Source organism: Cavia porcellus, unplaced genomic scaffold (assembly GCF_034190915.1).
Source record: "Cavia porcellus strain 051 isolate PalLab524CR breed Dunkin Hartley unplaced genomic scaffold, mCavPor4.1 scaffold_22, whole genome shotgun sequence".
Lineage (NCBI taxonomy): Eukaryota > Metazoa > Chordata > Mammalia > Rodentia > Caviidae > Cavia > Cavia porcellus.
Genome location: NW_026947505.1, coordinates 5,383,466 through 5,403,290, shown reverse-complemented (window position 1 = coordinate 5,403,290; position 19,825 = coordinate 5,383,466). Strand labels below are relative to the sequence as shown.

General features: G+C 50.2%; 1 long non-coding RNA gene across 1 annotated transcript; it reads left to right on the top strand.

The window, feature by feature from the left end:
- Window positions 1-16,054: 16,054 nt before the first annotated feature.
- On the top strand, window positions 16,055-19,484 carry LOC134472213 (uncharacterized). The gene is made up of 2 exons (XR_010042094.1): window positions 16,055-16,873; window positions 17,303-19,484. It is a non-coding gene; the product is annotated as an uncharacterized LOC134472213 (long non-coding RNA).
- The last annotated feature ends 341 nt before the right edge of the window (window positions 19,485-19,825 follow it).

Here is a 19,825-nt window from a genome sequence, read left to right as displayed (position 1 = left end):
TTCTGGGTTGCTTGCCTCTCCCTCAGGAGTTAAGAGTCCAGTGTCTTCTCTCCAACAAAGAATTGAACAGAAGAAGCAGAAAGCAAAGGCCACGTTTATTAGAAAAAGTAGAAGTGAACAGTGAGGGAGAAACTGGCTCTGCAGAGAGAGCTTGGGCCGAGTAAAAGGAGAAAAGTCAATAAAAGAACACCCTGGAAGAAGCAAGGCGGGCTATGATGAGGAAACCCACCATGGCAAGCTTTTTATGGCGTACATATCCAGCTATATTGTCCAAAGCCCCAGGAAACTGGCGAGGACTTCTACTTCCGGGTACTGAGCGGTGGTGCTGGGATCCCACCTTTCAGGCTGATACCAGATCTCGACCACCCTATAGAAAACCTGCTGGATTCTCGCTAGAAGGGCACCTGTGGGATTTGGGAACTGCTTTGCTTATATGTTTTGTGATCCTGTAATTAAAAGGTCACTCCTACTTCCCTAGGCAGCCTTGCCTCGCCCTAAACTCCTGTCTCAAAAAAAAAAAAAAAATCCACTGGAAACTTGAGATCCTCTGTTCAGTGACCAGTACCTATGCCAGTTTTTGGAATTCCAGGTGTGCACCACCATACCCAGCAGAGTTTTTTAAAAAAAGAAACCTAAGGAGGTTTTATTAGACAAAGATTTTAGACAAAATATAGGATGCACTCAAGTCCAGAGTGTGGGACTCAGAAAAATGAGGCACCCAGATACATTTAAATGTTTAAAAAGGTGTTCATTAAGCCAAACTTTGCAGTACATGCCTGTGAGTCCCCTTACTCAGGAGGCTGAGGCAGGACAGCAAGTTGGAGGCCAGCCTATTCATCTTAGTGAGACTTTGTTGCAAAGTAACAAACTTAAAAGTGCTAGGAATATAACTCAGCACTAAAGTACTTGCTTAATACCTGTAAGGCCCTAGGTTAAATCCCCAGCAATGCAAAGAACAACCAGTGTGGGCCAGGGATATAACTCAGCAGTGTGTTGAATCTTCATGCTAGCGGACTGTTGCAGGACAATTTCACAAGGCAGCAGCACTGAATTTACACAGTTTAGCTGATATGGAATGTGGGCGCGGGAGGCACAAAGCAAGTGAGCAAATGTTACACAGTGGGGTACATGCATCCAGTCATACCTTGACAGGCAGAAACAGTCCAGGAAGAAGGGTGGGGGGCTCTTACAGAGTGAGCACATTACCATAACACAGGAATATGCTGGAAAAGGGACCTTGACTTAGCCCAGGGCGCCTTAAGGTGTAGACAATCACTCTGATTCAGTGCTCAGCAGAAGTGTGCAGCTGGGCTGTAGACACCGCCGAGGTCAGTTGAATTAAGCAGAAATAGCAGCACAGAAACTTGGTCAGAGACTTCTTTTTTTTTTTTTTAATTTTTTTTTATTTAAGGAGAAAAAGGAAAAAAAAACAGAAAAAGGGTACATGTAATATAAAATTGGTCAGAGACTTCTAATTGATCATGAAATATCTATTAAGTTTGCTGTCTTGAAAATGTGTTCCTACATTGTAATTGTGCCCCAACAACGTCAGACAGGTGGAAATAAACAGCAGCAGCACCACCACCGTGACCACCCCTGCCCAGGCCCAGCACTTCTGGAAAGCTGCTTGCTTTTCCCAGCAGTTTCTTCTGCTTGATAAGAGAAGTGGGCACCGAGCTGGGCATGGAGGGGCAGTGAGACCCCAGCCATGGCCCCTGGGCATTGTTCTGTACATTTCCAGCCCTAATCTCATGGGACTCCCCCAGCTCCAGAAAAGTGAATCATTGCTTTTCTAGGAAGCAGTCCAGGGACCACGTTGTTCATTCGTGCCAACTACACAGGGCTCGGGATGAAACCTGACCTCCTCTGGCCTGAAGCGGGTCTTAGGATCAGGGTCTTCCTGGCAGGTCTTCTATGGGGAGGGAGCTAGGAGCCTCCCCTCCAGGCCACGTGGAGGGCTACCTGCCCCTGCCCGTGCCTGATCCCTGGCTCTGACCTTTGCTGCATTTTCCTCCAGGTGGACGGAAGTTTTGCCCTGAGGAAAGAGCTTCCTGCAGGGCACATGACGCCCTTCAAGGAGCACAGGGTCCAGTGGCCAAATTTTCAGTTTTCCACATTCAGCTTACTCTGCTTTAAGTTGATTCCAGTGAACCTGTGATGAACCAAGAAACCATGCCCACCCACATGTCCCCCGAATCGCTGGCAAACACCAGGGGAAATACGTCACTCACCTAAAGGTGTCATGGATGGCAGAGGGAATCCCTTCCCCACACTTGTGCGCACTGGCCATCCCCAAACCCAGTGAGGAGGATCACTGCAAATGAGGCCAGCCTGGGCTGCACAGTGCATTCCAAGCCAAAATGAACTATGTAGCGAGACTCTGTCACAAACACCAAAAAGAAAAAAAAGTAAAGAAAAACGACTTAAAGGAACACTCATTCCAGGGTCACAAAAGAGACAGTGTCCTCTGACCTTTAGCAGCTGGTCAACAGCAGGCCTTTCCTCAGGACCCGGGGCCCTCACAACCAAGCTTTTTGCTCAGGCAACAACATTCTGCTCCTACTTGCTGTCCCTAATCATCTAGCATCCTTTTAGGCAAGTTACAAAACTTCTGGAAGCTTCTTTTTTGAAACATTGCTTTTGAGTTATAATCATTTGGAGCTGCTCCTATACACATGTGCAATCTGTTTATTATTCTTATTCTTATTATGGGGTGGGGGGTTGAGATGAGTTTACCACGCTGTCCTTGAGCTCAGCACCATGTAGCTCAGGCTGGCCTCGAACTCATGACACTCCACCTGCCTCCACCTCCCCAGTACTAGGATCACTGGGCTGCACCACCCCACCAACCCGGCTGTGCTTGATTATTTTTTCCTGGCTGCTCCATTCCATTCTGGTGCGGCACCATCATTTCATGCCAATGTGCTGTAAAGCTGCGAGGCAGGGCTGCCGTCACCTCCTACACGCAGCGCAGACCTCTGTGTGCCTGGTGGGATGTGGGGCCGCTCGCTGTCCCTGGGTGGCCTCTGTACGCAGGCCTGCGGCGCTGATCCCAGGCGCAGCGCCTCTCGTAGCTCATCTGCAGGAGGGAGGCTGAGAATACTTGGCTACTTCCCTACCTGGCCCGCAGAAGCCTTGGGGGCATTTTCTCCATTCTCAACCCTTTTTTCTCCTGCAGTATTAAGGACTGAACTCAGAGGCTTCACCTTGAGCTACACCTCAGCCCTTTTAAATTTGTTATTTTGAGGCTGATTCTTGCTAAATTATACATACTGGGCTCGAATTTGAACTCTTCCTGCTTCAGCCTGCCAAAGTGCTGGGATTACAGATGTGAGCCCTCACACCTGGTAGTAGCCTCATGAGCTGTTTATGTCTAAGAAGTTAATCTGTATCTATTGCCTTTTCCCTTGTATGTGAGATATTATTTAATTTCTTCAGGTGACCACCAGGTCGTTCCAACATCATTTACTAAAGAATGCATTAATCTCCAACTGACTTTATCATATACCAAATTTCTCTGGATTTTAATGTGTTGTTGGACCTTGTGTCTATTCCACTGATTTTGTCTGTTCTTATGCAAAGTCCCATTTAATAATTAGAATTTTTGTAATATGGGATAATGTGTATCTTTTTCCCCTAGAATATTCCTGGTTAACTTTGCATTTTATTTTATTTTTCCGAGACAGAGTCTCTCTGTGCAGTTCAGGCAAAATTAAATTCACTAGGTAGCCCAGGCAAGCCCTGAACTCTAGGCGGTCCTCCTGCCTCAGCTTCCCAAGTGCTGGAATTACCTCCATGCACCCCCACATCTGGCTTGTTTGTTTTTTTTCTTGTGAACTTTAGGACCACGGGCTCTGCCCCTATCCTCCAACAAAATCAGTTAGTTTTTGGAAGGAGTTTATAAATTTGTAGATTAAATTAGGATTCTAAATATATGATGTTGAACCTGTTTATTGAAGACAAATAGTTGTCTTTCCACTTAACTGTATTCGTGTCCCTCAATAATAATTTGAAGTCTCCACACATAGATGTCATAAAGAGTGATCATTATAGTGTCTCCCTTAAAAAGTTCTCGAAAGAATTGAATGAAGAATATATGCTAGCTAGGTGTGGTAGTACAGGCCTCTGATCCCCTGATTTGGAAAGCTGAGGCATGTGGGTCTCAGCCAGCCTGGGCTACATAGACAGTTCAAGGCCAGGCTAGAATACATAGAAACACCCTGTTCAAAAAAAAAGGGGGGGGGGGAATAAACAAATAGTCAGGCCTGCTGGTATACACCTGCAGCCCCAGCACTCAGGAAGCTGAGGCATGAAAATTGTGAGTTCAAGGCCAGCCTGAATTACACAGTAAGACCCTGCCTCAAAAAAAAAAAAAAAAAAAAAAAATATATATATATATATATATAGTAGTAAATAAATAAATAAAGCTTATAAGCTGTGCCTGGCTATAACAAACACTCAAAAAATACAATGCATGACAAATCTATGCTTACTGCCATATCCTGGAATATGTGTGACTAATCCAATAAGATAAATCAGCCTTTAATTAATCTCGAATTTCCATGGTTGTGACTCATACTTGGCTTCAACCGTGAAGTAGGAACTGTGTCCCTGTGTCTGCTACACCCCGCTGTGTCCTCTTCGCCTTGGACTAAGTTTATAGAAGCAGGTGGCTATGTGTCCCAAGAGCTGAGGAGTTGTGTTTCTCCCCCTCTGGGCTCCAAGAGCAGGATGGAAGAATACTGTGGTGTGCGTGGGCAATTTCCAAGCTTGTTTCTTTCTGTTTTAAAACAGAAGGCCTCAGCTGGGTGTAGAGGTGCTCACACCTGTGACGCTAGCACTCTGGGTGGCTGAGGTAGGAGGATTGCTTCAAGTTCCAGCCCAGTCTGGGTAACTGGTGGCTTGGTGGGACCTTGTCTCAAAATAAAAAAATAAATAAATAAAAGGTCAGAGATGGAGCTCAGTGCTATGGGCATGGCTTTCAATCCTTAGGACTGCAAAAAATGACCAATCAACAAGTCAACACAGGTCTCCCTCCCCCAGGAATTTGCTCAGTGCTTAACTAACTGCACATCAGGTATGAATGGCCTTCTCACACACGTGCCCCTGGTCCACAGACTGCACACACCCAGTGCCCCCAGGATACTGGGCTTTGAGCTGCACCTGGTCCTTGTTGCCCAGTAAGTGGAGGGCCTGTGTCACAGATCACGTGAGGCGAGGTCACAGAGGAGGTCTGCTGGGCTCCAGGGTCAGTGCCGTTAACCACAGCTGACCTGCATGCATTCTGAGGGAATTCAGAAGGATCAAGGGAGAAGAAGGCTGTGGCAGCCTGCATGAGGGTCAGCAGACCCTGGTCTGCACTGGAGGCTGCCAGGATGCTCTGTGTCAGCAGCCTTTTTGTTAATGAAATTGCACCTTGGCCAAGGGCTACTGGTTTTGATACAGGATCTTGCTATGTAGTTCAGGCTGACCTTGAACTCACTGTTATCCCAGGCTGACCTTAAACTCGTGGCGATCCTCCTGCCTCAGCTTCCCCAGAGTTGGGATTAGAGGTTTGGCCACCATGTCTGGCTCAGAATATATTTTCATGTGATTGGAAAAATGCCCTAGCAACACCCAGATTGAACTCTTTGAATTCATTTTTAGCATCTTCACTTGGTAGAAAACTTGCTTGGGTCACAGCTTCCATTTGGATTTTTCCAGATAACCAACCTCAGAGAAGAATATCAGCAATTAGGAAAGAGAGTTCAGGCAGTTCCTGATTTCCCAAAGGAAAAAGCTCCAGCTTATCAGGATGCACTGAAGCCAGGCATTTTGGGAGGCTGAGGCAGGAGGACTGCATATATGAGCCCAGCCTGGTCAACTTACTGACAGTGAGACTCCATCTTCAAAAAAAAGCGGGGGGGGGGGGGGCTGGCAATCTAGCTCTGTGCGAAGGCCCTGGGTTCCGTCCCCAGTGGAAGAGAGTGAAATAAAACCAGGGGACTCATCTTCCCAGGGGACACACATGCAAGGTGCTTCAACACAAGCCAGTATGTAGAAGGACAGTCCTGTGGTCAGAGCTGCCCCAGCCAGGCGTGGTGGTGCAAGGCTGTGACCCCAGCAGGAGGATCGCTGAGACTTTGAGGTCAAGCTGGGTTTCATAGTGAGTTCAAGGCCAGCCTGTCTTGAAAAGCCAAACCACTCCCTCTACAAAAAAATAATCTTAAAAAAGATGAGTGAACAGAGCTGCCGTTTGTTTCTAGTTCCCATCAGTGCCATCAGCTTGGGCCTGTTTCCTGCCCTGCATGCTGGTGTACGCTTGTCGTCCCAGCACTCAGGAGGCTGAGGCAGGAGGATTGAGGAGAGTTCAAGGCCAGCCTATCTACTGAGACCCTGTCTCAAAAACAAACAAGAGACAAAAGGAGTACTTTCCACCGAGTACAGTGTTACACTCCATCAGAGGGGGACGAAGCTCGGTGTGAGGTGCCGTCAGGTGTTTGGTCATCAGGGCCAAGACTCTGGCGGGGTCCAGGCCGATTTCTTAGCCGTGCAGGCAGAACGCACCAGCGCTATCTGGGAGGCAGTGGAGCACTGGGATCTCTGCAGAGCAGATGCCAGCCAGAAGAGGTGGTGCACTGCCAGGAGCCACTCAAAGCTGGGCACCAGCAGAGGGGCCTCTGCTGTGTGTGTAGGAGACACTGGAGTGTTTGTCGAGTGAATCCAGGAGGCAGGAGGCCGACACCCAGTCTCAGAATGTAGAGCACCTGTGAGCCGGCTGTGGCGGGCAGTGACTTGCTGCTGAGTCACTGCATGGTGACTAAGGACGCGGTTATCTCGGAGCCCCGGGTGAGGCCAAGCCTGCAGTGGGTGAACAGAGGGCGGCCAGGTAGGGGAAATCAGCAGGAAGAGGAATGAGCAGGAGGTTCCTGAATCATCTTTGACAGCTTTACATTATCATTGGGAATTCACTTTTGATCAAACCCTGGAAATGTTCTGCCAGTTTCCACAGGTCCAAGATGGCAGATTCTTGTTCTGGAGGTCACTTAGTTCCCAGAGGTCACAATCTTAGGCGCGACCGCTGAATTTAAATGTTCGTCACACTTGCATTGGGCAAACACTGGGTAGGTCCAAGACAGCCAGGGTGTCTCCTCCTCCAAGAAATCCGTGAAGGCGGTATTCCTGGGTCCACTCTGTAGCAGAGAAACTTTAGGATCAAGTTCAGTGTCTTAGCTGGGTATGATGGTACATGCCTGTTATCCCAGCACACAGGAGGCCGAGGCAGAAGGATTGATGCCAGTTTGAGGCCAACCTGGCCTATGCTTTGAGTTTAAGGCCAACTGAATTACACAGCGAGACCCCGTCTCAAAATCAGTCAATCCAACTTCAGCGTCTTCTTGCCCAAAGTTGCATACCCAAGAAACACTGGAATAGGAGCATCAATCCCAGAATGCACCCTATTCTTCCTGACCTCCCTGCTTGGACCTTTCCCCTAGACTGTGGCTGCATGGCTGGGTTGCCCTGGCACACTGCATCCTGCAGATGAGATTTGGAGACATTTTGCCGTTCAGTTCTTGCGTGGCACCGAGGCTGCTGGCCCAGAACCGCATACTGAACAAGGAGATGATGCGGCTGGCATGGGGCATGGGGTCTCAGACACGTCCTAGTCCTGCCCCAGAAGAGCTAGAGATTTCCTGCATAAGGAGCTCTGGAAGCCCCGGGAGGACTGGTGGCCTCAAGGCACAGGTAGGCTGGTGTCAGTGCCCTGGACGTCCTGAGCTTGGCCGTGCTCTGGTGCTCCCTAAACAGCCACCCCAAAGCTCACAGTTGCTTATAAAGTAGACATCATTAAGGTGCCCACTTAACACATGAGGCGCCTAAGACAGACAGGGTAAGCGACATGCCCAGGACCAGTCTTGTTTTTGAGACAAGATTTCATGTGAATTCCAGGCAGTCCTTAAACTAACTACCTATGAAGCCCAGGATGGCTTTGAACTTGTTGTGATCCTCTTGCCTCAGCCTCCCCAGTGCCAGGATCCCACCCATGTGGCTAGCAGGCAGCGCAGACAGAGCTCACTTCCTGTTTCACACTGACGGTGACCCAGGGTCCTGGCTCAGCACACAGAACGCTGAGCCTGTCCCCACTCTGCCCTGTGTGCGTCCCTGCACTTTCTCTCCAGCAGTACTTTGGGCTCTGCCTGTCTCGCAGAGACTCTGGCTGCTCAGAGGGGACGGAGGCAACAGGAAAGGTGAAGCTGTTGGGCTGGAGCGCGGGGGCAGGTTGAGCCCTGTGCTGGGGTCCTGGAGGCAGACAAAGCTCCAGGGTGAGGCACAGGATCTCTCCCATCGGCGGCCTTTGAAGAACTTCCCAGATGGGATGTCATAAAGCTGGGCTGGGAAAGAGGTGTCCCCGGGCTTTCCCGGCACTGGTTACCCCCTGGTCCATCCTGGGAAATGGAGCTCTGTGAGGTCGCATTTGGTGGTTTCCTGGTCACTGAGACCCTGCTGCCTGGATGACCCAGAACCACCTCCACCGGGCTTCCCCCTGGCAGGAGGAAAGCTGGACCAGACAGGCGACGCCCATTCTGCCCGGAAGAAAGCTCCGAGTGGGGGCTGCCCACGTGCCCATAAAATCTGAGCAGGCTTTGATGGTTATCCAGCTGGCACTGCGGAGCAGCGAAAACGGCATTGTTCCCAAATTCTCCAGAGGTCCCTGCCTGCTGCTCCCAGAGGGCCCGCGGTCAGTCATCTTAGCACTCAGGAGGCTGAGGCAGGAGGATCACCATGGATCCAAGGCCAACCTGGGCGACGTAGTGAGTTCAAGCTGGCTTGAAGTACATAGTGAGACCCTGTCTCAAAATCTGCCCCCCAGTTTATTTTAGGGAGATCAGTTTGAGTATTGTAAGAAACACGTGGTCAATGGCTGGAAGGCAGAGCTCGGCTAATCTCTCTGGGCTGTCAGGAGAATCGCTGGGGATCTTGGTTGTCTGGTGAGTCATAGAAGTCCCAGATTGCTTTAAACGTGCTCAAGGGCTGTTTCCTAACACATCAGGAGGGTGTGCGACCGAGCAGAGCGCACACACTACCAGAGGCGTCTGCCCTCAGCAGCGCATGCGTGAAAGTCCTGGGGCCTGGGGAGCGGAGCTGGGACAAAGCCTTCCCCGGGCATAAAACGTTGAAGTTTGCGTTTTAGGAAGGGGTTGCTTGTAATTCAGCCTAACATACCCTGTAGCTTCCACAACTATGGGAAACAGGAAAAGGCTTTCTGAAAGCTGTTTTTTGACAATTTTGCATTTTAAAGAAATGCTTGGGCAGATTGATTGCTAAGTGTCTTGGAGTTGGAATTCGATAAATGATAACTAATCAGGACCAGGATCGAAATCTGGGTGAACACAAAGGTAACTGAGGGGTTTTAGGGGTTGTTGTTGTTGTTTTGTGAGACAGGGTCTCACTGTGTATCCCCAGTTGGCCTGGACCTTGTGGTGACCCTCCTGCCTCAGCCTTCCAAGTGCTGGTATGTCAGGTATGCACCACCATGGCTGGCTGTCATTTAATCATTTTAAAATTTGGTCCTGCTCGGGTTGATGAGGACTCTGTTACCTATTGGGGGATACAAACAATGTCCAAGACACGCCCCCCAGGCACCCTGGGGTGTTCACTCTCACGGTGACTAATGCCATGGGAATTCACAGGACAGTGCACCAGCCAGGTGGGCAGTGGCCAGGTCTTGAAGCTCCTAGAGGAACTGAGAATTGAGCCAGTTCTGCAAAGATGGGACAATCCTAAGGGTTCCAGGAGGAGAGTGGTGGGGCCAAGTCACTGGAGGGGAAGATGAGCTGGAAGAGAAGGGCTGGAGAGTGACTGGGCGTGGCCACCAGAAGAGACCCGTGAGTCAGCCAGGGACTTCAGCTGTGGTGGGGACAGGAAAGGGGAGCCCCGAAGGCTTTCAGCTGGTGACTGCTGTGATGGAAATGTGTTAAATGTGTGGTAGCACATGCCGGTAATTCCAGCACTTGGGAGGCTGAGGCAGGAGGATTGCTATGAGTTCAAGGCCATTTTGGACTATGTAAGAAGAACCTGTTTCAAAAGAACAAACAAAATACTAAATTTATTAGGAAATAATAATTTATTCTAACTGGCACAGCACTTTTCCACTTCTCTAAACTGTACAGTCATGGTAATATAGCAACAAAATATTGCACATTCTGTAAGTTATTCTGGAAAATATACCAACCCGTAAAAATTTTGTTTTAAGGGGCGGGGGGTATAGCTCAGTTGCATAGCACCTGCCTGGCAAGCACAAGGTCCTGATTCCCAGTACCAAAGAAATTTTTTTTTTGTTTTAATGGGAACCCATATTTCAGTTTTCAAATAATCAGATATATGCAAGTTTAGGGAACATATAATAACCGGTATTATGATTTCAATTTTCCAGACCACATGTGTGTCTTTAAAGCCAGAGGCTGCATGGAAACACAGGAAAGAAAAACTGTTCATGCCCAGAGCAGGAGAAATGTTATTAGATTCTATTTATGTGATTAAAACACGGTGAGGCCTAAGGTCATAACCCAGTGGTAGAGTGATTACGTACCCTGTGTGAAACCCAGGGTTAATCCCTGCCCAGTCAGGAAGAAAGACTGACGGGGGAAAGAAAAAGAGATCAAGACAGAAAAGAAGGTAAAAGTTTAGCAGGAGACAAATGCCAAAATAAACTGTCATCTCTTTAAAGGTGACCTTTCCTCATGCCTGTGCACAATAGCCCTCTGTGTCCTCACAGAATCTCATTTGCACATGGTTGTCATTGGTCTTGTTTGTGAGACGGGGTCTTAGTTCACACTGGCCTTGAACTCGTTACTCATGGTGATCTTCCTGCCCTAGCCTCCTGAAGCTCCATCATACCGCACCTAGCTGTACATTTTAATATGATGGTCATGGGGACAAAATGTACTTACTTACTTCATATGTCTGTTTTTCCACTTGATTCCTTAAAGGGGGGTTGTTATTTCTAGTGAGCTGCTGTATACTAGTTCAAGGACTAGTATAGCGTCACAGAGTAAGCATTTAGTAAGTTGCTGGCTGAATGACAACAATAGGGGAGTAGGTAAATGTCTTCCTGTCCGCCCACACGTATAGATCCGGTGCTACACAGTTTGATACTGACTGTTCTCTAAGCAGCCCTGAGTGTAAGGCTTGGAACCCAGCAGAGCATCACTGGGAGCTGTGGCCTCTTTAAGAGGCGGGGCCTAGAGAGAGGTCTTTAGGTCAAGGGGGCGGGGCCCCCTCCTCAGCCCCGCCCCTTCTCCTCTCCTAACCCACAGCCTCCTAACAGGCACTGACCAACTGCAGCCTCCACAAATATGTTCAGAAGTTACTAATTAATATTTTAATGTTTTGTTGTACTGGGGCTTGAGCTCAGGGCCTTCTAGTGAGCTACATCTCTCTACCCACTTTTTAATTCTTTACTTTGAGACAGGTTCTCCCTGATTTACCCGGGCCAGGCTCAAATTTGTGATCCTCCTGCCTCAGCCTCCCAGAGTTCTGGGATTACAGGCAAGCACCAGCAAGCCCAGTTTATAGGATGATTCAGGCTTTGTTAAAGTTACAATGGCAACACATGAGCATCTAAACACTGCTCAAGGCAGAAAATAAGCCTTTGGAAGTAGCAAAGTGCAAATAACTTATCAGAGAGTCTGAAGGAAGTATGACCAAGGGATTTGGGGGTTTGTCTTGTAGCTGGATACCCTGATTGGACTTCACACATTTTCAGTTCCTCAAGATTCCGTTTTTGTTTTGTTGCTCAGTTTTTTAAAATTTCCACTCTCCATGGTTTCCAAAGTTCTTGCAAGCTGGACACAGTGACACAGGTCTGTCATCCCGGCACTTGGGAGGCTGAGGTAGTCGGACTCAGGCGAATTCCTCACTAGACTCCCTGCATCTCTGGGCCTCCTCACTAGGCCCCCCAGCACCGAGGAGTGGCAAAGGGTTCCCCTCCAGTGGGACTGCCGACAGGCGGGGAGGGGCTAGCTCAGTGGAGGCCCAGCACAAGGGAGGCCCCGGGCACAGTGCCAGCCCTGAAGGAGAGAGACATAGCTGGCGGAGCGGGGACAAGCATGCAGAGCTCCTGACTCCCAGCAGAGCACAGGCACCGGCTCAGCCTCAGACATGCATGTCGGCAGCAGGAGGGACATGGTCACAGGAGAGGAGGTGAGAAGGGCGCCCAGGAGTCACACGGAAGTCCTAGCTGCCCACCTCAGGAGGTCTCCTTTTACCCCCCACAACACATCAGTTTCCCCACTGATAAGATGGGCAGAAGCCAGAAGCAAAGGGTACGCCTATAATCCCAGCACTCAGGAGGCTGAGGCAGGAGGATTGCCATGAGTTCAAGGCCAGCCTAAACTACATAGTGATCAATCAGTCAATCAGTCAATCAATGAAAGAAGTTCTGAAGTGGAGGGCTGCCACAGTCTGTCCTGTTCCCAGAAAGATGGAAAGAGAACAGGGTCCGGGGCAGGTCCTGAGAAACCCACAGCTCAGTGCCATCCACATGTAATGGTGCAACTCTAGGTCTCACTGATTTTCAGAAATCCCAGCATCTGTCACCCTAACTGGCATCAAGTTGACGCTAAAAAGTCTGGACTCTGAGATAGTGGGAAGAACGTGTGACTGTGTGGTAACGGCAGCCCGTGTGACTCCTAACACACAGACAAGATATCGTAGTAGCTCATTCACGGGCACTCGGAGACCCTTCTACTCAGCTTTGGGAACCACCTGTGTAGGTATATGATGCCGTTATGCCTATTTAGCTAGTTAGCTAGTTAGTTAAGTTATTGAGACAGGGTCCTACAGTGTAGCCCAGGCTGGCCTGCAAGTTGCAATCTTCCTGCCTCAGCCTTCCAGAGTGCTGGGGTGCCAGGTGTGTACCATCACACCTAACTAACTATGCCCATTTCAGAGATGGGAAAGCTGAGGCTTTGGAAGGACGTTTGGAAGCCCTGTGGAGCATGGAGTTGAGTGATGAAAAGGAGAGGATGGGACCCAGCAGGGCTGCCTGGTGTGCGCTAGGGGAGCACTGTCCTGTGGGTCTGCAGGCTGGATGAATGAATCCATCCATGTAGGCTCACATTGCTGAGGTGACTTTGGGCCGGGTCACTGTACAGCACCTGATGAAGAGGAGTCTCGTGTTTGGGTGGGGATGGTCTGGGCCATGGCCAGGCTCTGCTGCCACCCTCTGTGGACCCGCTTGGCTTGGCAGATCTGACTGCATTCAGGACAGACCAGGTAGGCACTGCACTGAGTGCCAGGCTGGCAGGGAGCCTGCCTACACGAAGGGGACTCAGCAAAGCACCTCTCCTGCCACCAGAGTGCTCAGTACTCCATGAGCACAGCTGGGTGCTCAGGGCGAGGAGGCTGTGTGCAGAGCCCAGTACAGGGGTGGAAACAGCTGGTGGCAGGGAGGCTGCTGAGCCATGAAGAAGCTGACAGCGTATCTGATTATCACTGGGGAGGGGACACTGGAACAGGTCTCCTTGTGTAGTTCAGGCTGGCCTTGAACCCTCGAGATCCTCCCGCCTCAGCCTCCTGCTGGCTGGGATGACAGGCATGTGCCAACCCATTTTAGTTACCTGGGGAAAGCCAAGACGTGGTGTCACATCCATCCAGCACTTACAGACTTTGCCTTTGTTCTGTCAGCACAGCTCGTGAGAGCTGAGCTGTGTTTAGTTCTGGGGTGTGAATGTTCCCAACAGACAGCGGATAGGACAGGAGACGTTCAAACCCTCGTCCCTGTGGGAGCAGGTAAGAGCGGGGCTGTGCTTAGCCTTTGTCAGGAGGAGCCCACACCTAGGCCTGCAGGAGACGCTAGAAGGTGTCAGGATTTGGTATAGGCACCGAAACTTTTTCGTACTCTGTCTCTCTATGTGTGTCTGTCTTTGTCTCTGTCTCTGTGCTGGGGATGGAACCCAAACCTTCAAGCATCCCCTGTGCAGTGGAACTTTTAAAAGCTCCTCTGATGCGGGTATGGTGGTGCATACCTGTATTCCAGCACTCAGGAGGCTGAGGCAGGAGAATCACTAAGAGTTCAAGGCCAGTCTAGGCTACCTAGTAAGTTCAAATTCAGACTCATACTATGTAGTGATACAATGACTCAAAAAACAAACAGCTTGTGGTGATGGTTAGGCACGGTGGGGATGCGCACTGTTTGGAAAGCCGTATCTGGGAGAGGAGGAGAGGCTCCTTGGAGGAGGTTTGGCACCTTCCCAGGCTTCAAGGGAGGTGGAGCACACTGTCCGCGGGACCTGGCTTCCTAGCATCCATGCACGCAGGGAACCAGGGGGAGCAGTGCGGCTCCGCATCCCAGCCCTGCCCCACTGCCCTCTTTCTCTTTTTGTTCTATTGAATTTTCCCATAAGATTTCCCTTTAAAAAAGAGACCTGCTTAGGAAAAAGTTTGGAAACCACTTCCCCCGCAGACCTTTAGGCTGGTACCAACTCTGAAATTCCCCACAGTCAGTCTTCTTTGATGGTTTCTAAGAAATCAGGCTACTGACGGAGCTGTCTTTCCAGAGTTGAGCCAGGCATGGTGGTGCATGCCTGTCATCTTAGCACAGGGGAGGCTGAGGCAGGAGGATTGCCTCGAGTTCCAGGCCAACATAGTGAGACCCTGACACAAGCAAGCAACAAAAACAGAATGTGAGGGGAAAGGCGGCAGGGGCTGAAGCAGGGCGGCATGACTGGAGGCCTTCTCTGTGCTGAGGGCAGGGCAGAGGACCCTGTCCAGCCTCTCCCGGCACCATTCCCCTGTCTCTTGGCTGAGCCAGCTGCAGGCCTTTACCACTGCAGTGCTGGGGCACAGGCTGGACAGGTGAACAGGTAACCCTGAGGCTGGGTGGAGCCGACAACCACATGTGTGGCTCAGCCCAGGTGCGTCCGAGTCAGAGAAGAAAGACTTGTTGGGCTGCCACCTGCAGGATCCGCCCGGTGCCAGTGTTACCTTTGAGGTTTTGGTTTTTTGAGACAGGGTCTCACTATGCAGTTCGGGTTGACCTTGAACTCACTGTGTAGCCCGGTCTGGCCTCCATCTCGAAATGATCTTTCTGCCTCAGCCTCCCAAGTGCTGGGATGACAGGGGTGCGCTCCATAATGGTCACACTCCCAGAACGGCCGCTTTGACTGAAGGGAGTCACTTCTGGTAGGCCGAAGGGTGGCCGCAGGAGCCTCGCTGCGGTGTGACCGCAGCTATGGGCAGCTTCCCCTACCCACTAACCTGGGCTGCTCACGAGGAAAACACCAGATCAACCCTGTACAAAGGACATCACGCCCCATACCTGACTGGTTATTTTGTTTGTTTCTTGTTTGAGGCAGAGTCTCACCATGTCTCCCAGTTTGGACTCCAACTTGGATCTTCCTGCCTCGGCCTCCAAGTGCTGCGGTTCCAGGTGTGGCAGCCATACCTAGGCCTGACTGATGATTTTCAAAATGTTCAAGTTCATCAAATCTCAGGGAAATGTTGCTGTCAGGAGGAGCCCAGGGGACAGGACTGCTCGGTGAGAGACTGGAACAGAAAAGGGACATTAGGGGGAAGAAGAGGCAGAGAGGCCTTGCTCCTGGTTGGTGGCTTCTGACAAATGCTCCAAAGTAGTGAGGTTTGTGACAACGGGACCCAGGCACAGGCGCAGCCCTGAGACAGACATTGCTTCAGACACGCTTTCCGGATGCTGAGACCACAGCTCCCGAGAGCAGTGAGTGGACAGCGGTCTTTCAGCATCAAAGAAAAAATCAAGGAATCATATTTTTAGTTTGAACACAGCCTTATCAGGATACAGAAACATCAGTTATATATATATATATATATATATATTGTGTGTGTGTGTGTGTGTGTTTGGTACTGGGGACCCAATCCAATGTTGTGCTACCATTGAGCTACATCCTCATATTTCTTTCAAGGCAGGGTCTGACTGCCAGGCATGGTGGTTCACGCCTGTAATCCCAGCATTCAGGAGGCTGGGGCGGAAGCATCACTGTGAGTTTGAGGCCAGGCTATAGCAAGACCCTGTCACAACACAACACAACACGGCAAAACTGAGTGTTGCTCAGGCTGGCCTTGAACTGGAGATTCTTCTGCCTCAGCCTCTCAAATTACCTGCATGGAGGTTATGTGCACCGCGCCTAGATTTTTTTTTTATTTTTTGTATGTTTGTTCAACTGTCTTGAGACAGCTTCAGTAAGTTCTCCAAGCTCCCCTCGAGCTCTCGGTCCGCCTGCGTTAGGGCACCGCCTTCCGCGGTCGTCGCTGGGGATCCCCTCCTGGGCAGCAGGCTCCGCTCCCCGCCCGCCTCCCCGTCGCCCCATCCACTCCAGGGCAAACAGCCGTTGCCAGGCTGCCGAGGTGTTGTGCTGACGCTCGGCCTCGGGAACTCCCTCTTCCTGCTGTGCTGGATCCCGTCATCTGGCAACAACAACGTTGCCATGGAGACCGGCCTGCCCGAGTCCTCGCCGTGCGCACCGGCGGTGTCACCGGGAAGGTCCCGCAGACCGCCCGCAGCGCGGCGCGCGAGCGGCTTCCTGTTCACGTCGCCAGGTGACGCCTCCGGGCTCTGGTGCGTTTTTAGCTGGGGCGGAGAAGAACCTGGAGCCGAAGCTGCTGTCTCCGATGTTGGCGTCTTCCTGAATCCGCCTGCGGCTCCTCCTCTCTCGGTGTGAAAAATAAAAGCCTGGCGTTGGGCGCCCCTCGCCGAGGCCTGAGAAGTCAGCGGTGGTGGCGCGAAGGACACAGATGGAGACTGCGGCCTCCCGTGTGTGTGCTTCCCAGGCGGCTTAACCGGCTCCACACTTCCACAGTAATCATAACTTATGAGCGTGAATACTGCAGCTGACAATCATCGGGGCTGGCACACGCGGTGGGTTAACCTCCCCCCACTTCGCTCCCTCCCTCATTCCTTCCCTTCACAGGGTCTTATTTGTAGTTCCAAACTGGCCTTGAACTTGTGATCCTCCTGCCTCAGCCTTCCAAGTGCAGGGATTTCAGGCTCACAGACATTTTAAGAGTGCTAACCCCATGCGTGCGTGCTGGCAGTGGAGCTGGTCACTTCACTCGCTGATTCTGTGACATTTCTGTGATGTATCACATGCTAGGTACTGAACTAAGGGTATTGAGATCTTAACATCCGAAGACTAGGGATGCATGTAATAAGCATGTATAAAAGTAAAAAGTGTTAGCCTTTCCATTTGGAGACTTAAAGTGTGAAAGAACGGGGAATCTGTTACTTTACAGAGATCTCACTGTGAGCAGTGCAGAGTATATTTTTGTTTTTGTTTTGTGGTACTAGGTGAAAGAGTAGCTGGCCCAGACCGGACACTTGAACCAGGAAAAGCCGCAGCCCTATAGATTTGCCTGTAACCCTATACCCCCATCCCTGTAACCCTGGCACCAAAACGTGTGCCAATGAAATACCTGTGCATCCCTAATGCCCCTTGGGGTCCGCCCCAGACAGAGGTTACTTATGGGCCTGACTCCACGTGTGAAGAAGAAGAAGGAGAAAGGGAGAGTGTGTTCCAGAGAGAGACCGCCCGCCCCGGGTGCAGTGGAGATGCTGCGCCCGGGCCAGGGAGGGGGGTGTGTGTGTGTCTCTCCCCGCATTCCCGAAATAAAGCCACCGCCGCCCACTACTTTCACTGCCGTCCACTCCACTCCTTCCACGGACCTCTTCCTCTCCCTCTTTCCCTTCCCCTCTTCTTCCCCTTCTTTTCAGACCTCACACTAGGGATTGAACCCACGGCCTTTGTTCTAAGTTACATGTTCACTTTATTTATTTAATTTTTTTTACATTTTGAAGCAGGGTCTTGTTGCTAAGTTGCTAAATTCCCTGGGAAGTTGCGTCTTCCTGCCTTAGCTTCCTAGAGTGCTAGCATGACAGCTGTGTGTCTTGTTTCTTCGACAGTGTACATTTAGGCAAAACTAACCATACACCATCTAGATAATTTGGCACTTTCTTTTCTTCTTTGATTTGATTTTATGTCATAAGCACTTTCCCCTGTCATTATGAACTCTTCCTAAATAATCTTATTGATGGTCATTTCATGCTTATATTATGTATAAAATGTCATCTTTTTTCCATGTACTATGACATGGATCAAAGAGTTTATTTTTTAAGTCATACATCTGTGTTATAACCCATAAATATGTACAATTATTAGTATGTGTCAAGAAAATATAAAACAAAATTGCAATTAAAAGTAATAATGATAAGCCAGGCATGGTGGTGCACTCCTGTAACTCCAGCACTCAGGAGGCTGAGGCAGGACAATCATTGGAAAGTTCGAGACCAGCCTGGGCTATAAAGTAAGCCCAAGGTCAGTCTGAACTTCACAGTGAGATCCTGTCTCAAAAAGACAAATAAAATAAAATAAAAAGTAATCATGATAATAAATCTGTCTTGGCCACACTATAACCAAAGTTCTTTGGAAAAGCCAACCTCACGTGTGTTTTGCGATATCTTTGCTGTTTTCTTCAAGACACACATGTGCATATGCGCTAACACATGCACATATGTGTACACACACTCACATATGCGTACACACACTCTGGAGCCCAATGGACCACAGCTGCGGATGTAACTCCAGGCTTTCTGTCCAGCAGGACAGTCCTTGTCCCTGCTCCTGGCCATGGCCTTGTGATGGACCCTGTCCTCTCCATGGGCCAGGCTTGCTTTGTCTACGTGGCATCCAGCCAGGAGCAGTCCATTCCCACCCCCAGTAATCCCAGCACTCCCGGAGGCTGAGGCAGGAGGATTATGACTTCCAGTCTAAGCCCGGGAAATTAATGAGACCCTGTCTCATAATTTAAAATATAGGCTGAGGCTGTAGCTCAGTCGGAGGATCCCGGGCTCAATTTCCAGCGCTTCCAAACAAAACAAAGAACTACCCATGGGAACTAACTAGATGGCACCTGTCCCAGGAGCATCTTCCGCTTTGGCCCCGTGTGGGCCACGCAGTAGGTGCTCAGAATGTTGAAAAGGGCAGGGGACCACAGCACACTCCCTTTTATTTTTAGTAAGCAATACTGCTAGGTGTGATGGCGCAGGCCTGTACGCACAGCACACAGGAGCCAGGGCAGGAGAACCATGAATTTAAAGCCAGTCTGGCTACACAGAGTCCAAGGCCAGTATAGATTACACAGTCAGACCCTTGGAGGTGTGACCGCAGACAGGGTGGGGTGAACCAGGCTGTGGGACCAGCGGGGCCTGTGAGTCACAAGATCCCAGGCAACCAGGGCACCACAGAGAACTTCCACGAGTGCCCGTCAGAGGTGGATGGCAAAAACGGCCCGGCTGGGGGAACCCACGTCCTGGTCTGTGCCGGCACCGTGCCGTCTCTGCTAGAGAGCTGTGTGCTTTCATTTTTGTTTTTGCCTTTGTCTTTTTTCTTTGTTTGGCCCAAATTCGCTCTGCAGAGCTGGTTTCTTCCATATCCATTAACCCCGCACTTTTCAAATAAACATTGGAAACCGTTTTGGACTTGTCTCACCCAGTTCTTTGTTCGGTGCCAGAAAGATCTGGAATACTTTGGATTGGCGGAGTTGTTTCTAAAGAAACCAGCCTGAAACACAAAGAGGGAAGGGAGGGAGGGAGGGAGGAAGGAGGGAAGGAAGAGGGAGGAAGAGAAAAGAGGGGAAGAAAGAAAGAGAAAAGAAAGAACTAGAAAGATCTTCAAAGTTGGCCTGGGCATCTTAGACCCGTTCTCAAAACAAAACACCAGGAGCCCTCAGAGCCCACTCGGGCAAAGAGGCCTGGCCGGGTGACAGGCGGGGCTGCAGACAGCAGTGCTGAAAGGTGCATCAGGAGCTCATGAAT